Source organism: Oncorhynchus tshawytscha, linkage group LG33 (genome assembly GCF_018296145.1).
Source record: "Oncorhynchus tshawytscha isolate Ot180627B linkage group LG33, Otsh_v2.0, whole genome shotgun sequence".
Classification (NCBI taxonomy): domain Eukaryota; kingdom Metazoa; phylum Chordata; class Actinopteri; order Salmoniformes; family Salmonidae; genus Oncorhynchus; species Oncorhynchus tshawytscha.
The window spans coordinates 23,630,756-23,637,278 of NC_056461.1; the positions used below are offsets into that span (position 1 = coordinate 23,630,756).

Sequence of the window (6,523 nt, forward strand, 5' to 3'; positions counted from 1 at the left end):
AGTGGTATTGTTAACAAACACGCCCCCATAAAGAAAATTGAGAATTAAAAACTGATGATCTGGCAGAGTTACTCCAACTCAATGATTTCATTTGGCGAAAGGCTCGGCACACGCATACTCAGGCTGACTGGCTCTCGTTCAGGCAAATGAGAAATAAGTGCACTCAGGCTATCCGGAAGGCCAAAGTTAGTTATTTTCAGGAGCAGAATTATCTCTCTGTGGGTCGAACCCCAAGAAGTTCTGGAAAATGGTTAAAGACCTGGAGAATAATCCCTCCTCCACACAGATGCCCATGTCCCTTAATGGTGATGATGTGATTGTTACTGACAAGGAGCACATCACTGAGCTCTTTAATCACCACTTCATTAACTCATGATTCATATTTGACTCAGCCATGCCTCAATCATTTCCTCATCTCCCACCCATCCCTTCTAATGTGACTAGCCCCAATGCTCCTCCCTCTTTTCCCCCTGCCCCACTACAAAGTTTATCCCTGCAGGCAGTCACTGAGTCTGAGGTGCTAAAGGAGCTCCTTAAACTTGACCCCCAAAAAACATCTGGGTCAGATGGTTTAGATCCTTTCCTCTATAAGGTTGCAAGCCCAATCATCACCAAGCCTATCTCTGACCTTTTTACCTGTTTCTCCTCTCTGGGGAGGTTCCCATTGTTTGGAAGGCAGCCATGGTGCATCTATTATTTAAAGCTGACCCTACCTGTTATAGGCCAATTTCTATTTTGCCCAGTTTATAAAAAGTGCTGGAAAAACTTGTTCATAATCAACTGACTGGCTTTCTTGAAGTCTATAGAATTCCCTCTGGAATGCACTCTGGTTTCCGCTCAGGTTATGGATGTGTCACTGCAACCTTAAAGGTCCTCATGATGTCACCATTGCCCTTGATTCTAAGTAATGTTGTGCTGCTATTTTTATTGACTTGGCCAAAGCTTTTGATACGGTAGACCATTCCATTCTTATGGTCTGGCTTAGGAGTATTGTCTCTGAGGGGTCTTTGGCCTGGTTTGCTAACTACATCTCTCAAAGAGTGTAGTGTATAAAGTCAGAACATCTGCTGTCTCAGCCACTGTCTGCCACCAAGGGAGAACCCCAACGCTCGATCCTAGGCACCACGCTCTTCCCAATTTACAACAACAACATAGCTCAGGCAGTAGTAAACTCTCTCATCCATCTGTATGTAGATGATACGTTCTTATACTCAGCTACCCCCCCCAGAGTTTGTGTTAAACGCTCTACAACAAAGCTTTCTTAGTGTCCAACAAGCTTTCTCTGCCCTTAACCTTGTTCTGAACACCTCCAAAACAAAGGTCATGTGGTTTGGTAAGAAGAGTGCCCCTCTCCCCACAGTTGTGATTACTACCTCTGAGGGTTTAGAGCTTGAGGTAGTCACCTCATACAAGTACTTAGGAGTATGGCTAGACGGTACACTGTCCTTCTCTCAGCACATATCAACACTGCAGGCTCAGGTTAAATCTAAACTTGGTTTCCTCTATCGTAATCACTCCTCTTTCACCCAAGCTGCTAAATTAACCCTGATTCAGATGACCAACCTACCCCATGCTAGATTACAGAGACTTGGGAAGCTTGTGGAAGGCTACCCGAACACTTTGACCCAAGTTAAAGAATTTAAAGGCAATGCTACCAAATACTAATTGAGTGTATGTAAATCTTCTGATCCACTGGGAATGTGATGAAAGAAATAAAAGCTGAAATTGTCACGCCCTGGTCTAAGTATTTTGTGTTTTTCTTCATGTATTGGGTCAGGCCAGGGTGTGGCATGGGGTTTTTGTATTGTGGTGTGTTTTGTCTTGGGGTTTTGGTGTGTATGTATTGGGATTGTAGCTAGTGGGGTTATCTAGCAAAGTCTATGGCTGTCTGGAGTGGTTCTCAATCAGAGGCAGGTGTTTATCGTTGTCTCTGATTGGGAACCATATTTAGGCAGCCATATTCTTTGAGTTTGTCGTGGGTGATTGTCCTTAGTGTCTTTGGTCCTGTCTCTGTGTCAGTTTACGCAAGTATAGGCTGTTTCAGTTTTCGTTACGTTATTTGTTTTATAGTGTTTGTATTTAGATTCGTGTTACGTTTGTTGAATAAACATGGATCGCAATCTACACGCTGCATTTTGGTCCGACTCTCCTTCACACCTAGAAAACCGTAACAGAATCACCCACCATCAACGGACCAAGCAGCGTGTCAACAGGCAGGAGCAGCCCAAATAGGAGATGCGCTATAAGGAGTTCTGGACATGGGAGGAAATCCTAAACGGAGAAGGACCCTGGGCTCAGCCTGGAGAATATCGCCGCCCCAAAGAAGAACTGGAGGCGGCGAGAATGGAGAGGCGCCGGTATGAGGAGGCAGCACGGCGACTCGGAAGGAAGCCTGTGAGTCACTCAGGGAGAGTGTGGCAGAGTCAGGAGTCAGACCTGAGCCAACTCTCCCTGTTGATCGTGAGGAGCCAAGGAGGAGACCAGAACCAATGGGAAATTGGAGGAGAGAGAAATGAGGGAGTTGCTGTGTTGGTGCTTTTTGCTTGGAATTCGCTCGACGGAACGTGTCGGGGATTTGATGGCACCTGGGTTAGCGCTCCATACTCGTCCTGAGGTGCGTGTTAGTCGGCTGGTGAAGTTGGTGCCAGCCTCACGCACCAGGCCTCCTGTGCACATCCCTAGCCTTGCACGTCCTGTGCCAGCACTGCTCTCAAGATCTCCAGTACGCCTTCACGGTCTAGCCCATCCTGTGCCACCTCCACACTCCAGCCCTCCGGTAGCAGCTCCCCGCACCAGGCTTCCTGTGCGTGTTCTCGGTTCAGTACCACCAGTACCAGCACCACGCATCAGGCCTACAGTGCGCCTCGCCTCTCCAGCGCTGCCGGAGCCTTTCTCCTGTCCTGCGCTGCCGGAGTCTCCCGTCTGTTCAGCGCTGCCGGAGCCTTTCTCCTCTCCTGCGCTGCCGGAGTCTCCCGTCTGTTCAGCGCTGCCGGAGCCTTTCTCCTCTACAGCGCTGCTGGAGTCTCCCGCCTGTTCAGCGCAGCCAGAGCCTTTCTCCTCTACAGCGCTGCTGGAGTCTCCCGCCTGTTCAGCGCAGCCAGAGCCTCTCTCCTCTCCTGCGCTGCCGGAGTCTCCCGCCTGTTTAGCGCAGCCAGAGCTACCAGCCTGCATGGAGAAGCCAGAGCTGCCAGCCGGCATGGAGCAGCCAGAGCTGTCAGTCTGCATAGAGCAGCCAGAGCTGTCAGCCTGCATGGAGCAGCCAGAGCTGTCAGCCTGCATGGAGCAGCCAGAGCTGTCAGCCTGCATGGAGCAGCCAGAGCTGTCAGCCTGCATGGGGCAGCCAGAGCTGTCAGTCTGCAAGGAGCTGCCAGTCTGTAAGGAGCTGCCAGTCTGCATGGAGCTGTCAGTCTGCAAGGAGCTGTCAGTCTGCAAGGAGCTGCCAGTCTGCACGGAGCTGCCAGTCTGCAAGGAGCTGTCAGTCTGCAAGGAGCTGTCAGTCTGCACTGAGCTGTCAGACTGCACGGAGTTGTCAGTCTGCAAGGAGCTGTCAGTCTGCAAGGAGCTGTCATTCTGTAAGGAGCTGCCAGTCAGCACGAAGCTGTCAGTCTGCAAGGAGCTGCCAGTCTGCAAGGAGCTGCCAGTCTGCAAGGAGCAGCCAGAGCTGTCAGTCTGCATGGAGCAGCCAGAGCTGTCAGTCTGCATGGAGCAGCCAGAGCTGTCAGTCTGCAAGGAGCTGTCAGTCTGCAAGGAGCTGTCAGTCTGTAAGGAGCTGCCAGTCTGCACGAAGCTGTCAGTCTGCAAGGAGCTGTCAGTCTGCAAGGAGCTGCCAGTCTGTAAGGAGCTGCCAGTCTGCAAGGAGCTGCCAGTCTGCAAGGAGCTGCCAGTCTGCACGGAGCCGCCAGAGCTGCCAGTCTGTAAGAAGCCGCCAGAGCTGTCAGCCTACATGGAGCAGCCAGAGCCGCCAGTCAGCGTGGAGCAGCCAGAGCCGCCAGTCAGCCAGACTCTTCCAGATCCGCCAGTCAGCCAGACTCTTCCAGATCCGCCAGTCAGCCAGACTCTTCCAGATCCGCCAGTCAGCCAGACTCTTCCAGATCTGCCAGTCAGCCAGACTCTTCCAGATCCGCCAGTCGGCCAGACTCTTCCAGATCTGCCAGTCGGCCAGGATCCGCCAGTCAGCCAGGATCCGTCAGATCCGCCAGTCAGCCAGGATCCGCCAGAACTGCCAGTCGGCCAGGATCTGCCACGATCTGCCAGTCGGCCAGGATCTGCCAGTCGGCCAGGATCTGCCAGGATCTGCCAGTCGGCCAGGATCTGCCAGGATCCGCCAGTCGGCCAGGATCTGCCAGTCGGCCAGGATCTGCCAGGATCTGCCAGGACCCGCCAGTCGGCCAGGATCCGCCAGAACCACCAGTCAGCCAGGATTTGCCAGTCAGCCAGGATCTGCTGAAACCACCAGCCAGCCAGGATCTGGTAGATCTACCTACCTGCCTGAGCTTCCTCTCACTCCCGAGCTTTCTCTCACTCCCGAGCTTTCTCTCACTCCCGAGCTTTCTCTCACTCCCGAGCTTCCCCTCAGTCCCGAGCTGCTTCAGTCCCAAGCTGTCCTTCAGTCCCGATCTGCTCCTCAGTCCAGTGGGTTTCTGGGTGAGGACTACTAGGCCATGGTCGGCGGCGAGGGTGGACTATTCAGGGACGCGAGGAGAGGGGACTAAGACATTGACTGAGTGGGTTCCACGTCCCGCGCCGGAGCCGCCACCATGGACAGACGCCCACCCGGACCCTCCCTATTGCTTGAGGTGCGTTCGGGAGTCCGCACCTTAGGGGGGTGGGGTCTGTCACGCCCTGGTCTAAGTATTTTGTGTTTTTCTTCATGTATTGGGTCAGGCCAGGGTGTGGCATGGGGTTTTTGTATTGTGGTGTGTTTTGTCTTGGGGTTTTGGTGTGTATGTATTGGGATTGTAGCTAGTGGGGTTATCTAGCAAAGTCTATGGCTGTCTGGGGTGGTTCTCAATCAGAGGCAGGTGTTTATCGTTGTCTCTGATTGGGAACCATATTTAGGCAGCCATATTCTTTGAGTTTGTCGTGGGTGATTGTCCTTAGTGTCTTTGGTCCTGTCTCTGTGTTAGTTTACGCAAGTATAGGCTGTTTCGGTTTTCGTTACGTTATTTGTTTTATAGTGTTTGTATTTAGATTCGTGTTACGTTTGTTGAATAAACATGGATCGCAATCTACACGCTGCATTTTGGTCCGACTCTCCTTCACACCTAGAAAACCGTAACAGAAATAAATCATTCTCTCTACTATTATTCTGACATTTCACATTCTTAAAATAAACCTAACTGACCTAAAACAGGGATTTTTTACTAGGATTAAATGTCAGGAATTGTGAAATTCCTGAGTTTAAATGTATTTGGCTAAGGTGTATGTAAACTTCCAACTTCAACCCAATTTTTTTTAATCCCAGCCACCGTCCCCGCAGGAGAACCTTTGGTAGGCCATCATTGTAAATATGAATTTGCTCTTAACTGACTTGCTTAGTTAAATAAAGGATAAATAAATTGGCTTTTCAGACTGCAGGAAAAATAACAGATTCGAATCGGATATGCAAATAAATAGGATTTCTGCCTAAGAACTTTGCACACCTGGAATGTACAATACTTGCCCATTATTCAAAAATTATTCAAGCTCTGTCAAGTTGGTTGTTGATCATTGCTAGATGATTTTCAATTCTTGCCATAGATTTTCATGCCAATTTAAGTCAAAACTGTAACAAAGCCACTCAGGAACATTCAATGCCATCTTGGTAAGCAACTTCAGTGTATATTTGGCCTTATTTTTAAGATAATTATCCTGCTGAAATGTCAATTTGTCTCCCAGTGTCTGATGGAAAGCAGACTGAACCAAGTTTTCCTAGAATTCTAGAATTTACCCTCTGCTTGGCTCTATTCCGTTTCTTTTATCCTAAAAAAAACTCCCAAGTCTTTGCAGATGACTAGCATACCCATAACATGGTGCAGCCACCACCATGCTTGAAAATATGAAGAGTGGTACTCAGTGATGTGTTGTTTTGGATTTGCCCCAAACAAAGTTAATAGCTTTGGCACAGTATTACTTTTTGCAGTATTACTTCAGTGCCTTATTGCAAGCAGGATGCATGTTTTGAAATATTTATAATACGTACAGGCTTCCTTCTTTTCACTCTGTGAATTAGGTTAGTATTGTGTAATAACTACAATGCTGTTGATCCATCTGCAGTTTTCTCCTATCACAGCCAATAAACTCTGTAACTGTTTTAAAGTCACCAAGCCTCTCCGGCAACTGAGTTAGGAAGGACGCCTGTATCATTGTAGTGACTGGGTGTTTTGATACACCTTCCAAAGTGTAATTAATAACTTCACCATGCTCAAAGGGATATTCAATGTCTGGTTTTGTTCTACCAATAGGTGCCCTTCTTTGTGAGGCATTGGAAAACCTCCCTGGTTCAGTATTTGAGATGGCGATTGAGATGAAATCAAGGCAGCCC

General features: G+C 49.3%; 1 protein-coding gene across 2 annotated transcripts in view; it reads right to left on the bottom strand.

The window, feature by feature from the left end:
• The window catches only part of LOC112231008 (astrotactin-2-like), a 500,130-nt gene that overhangs the window by 98,195 nt on the left and 395,412 nt on the right, over nt 1-6,523 (bottom strand). The gene's annotated exons all lie outside the window — the stretch shown is intronic.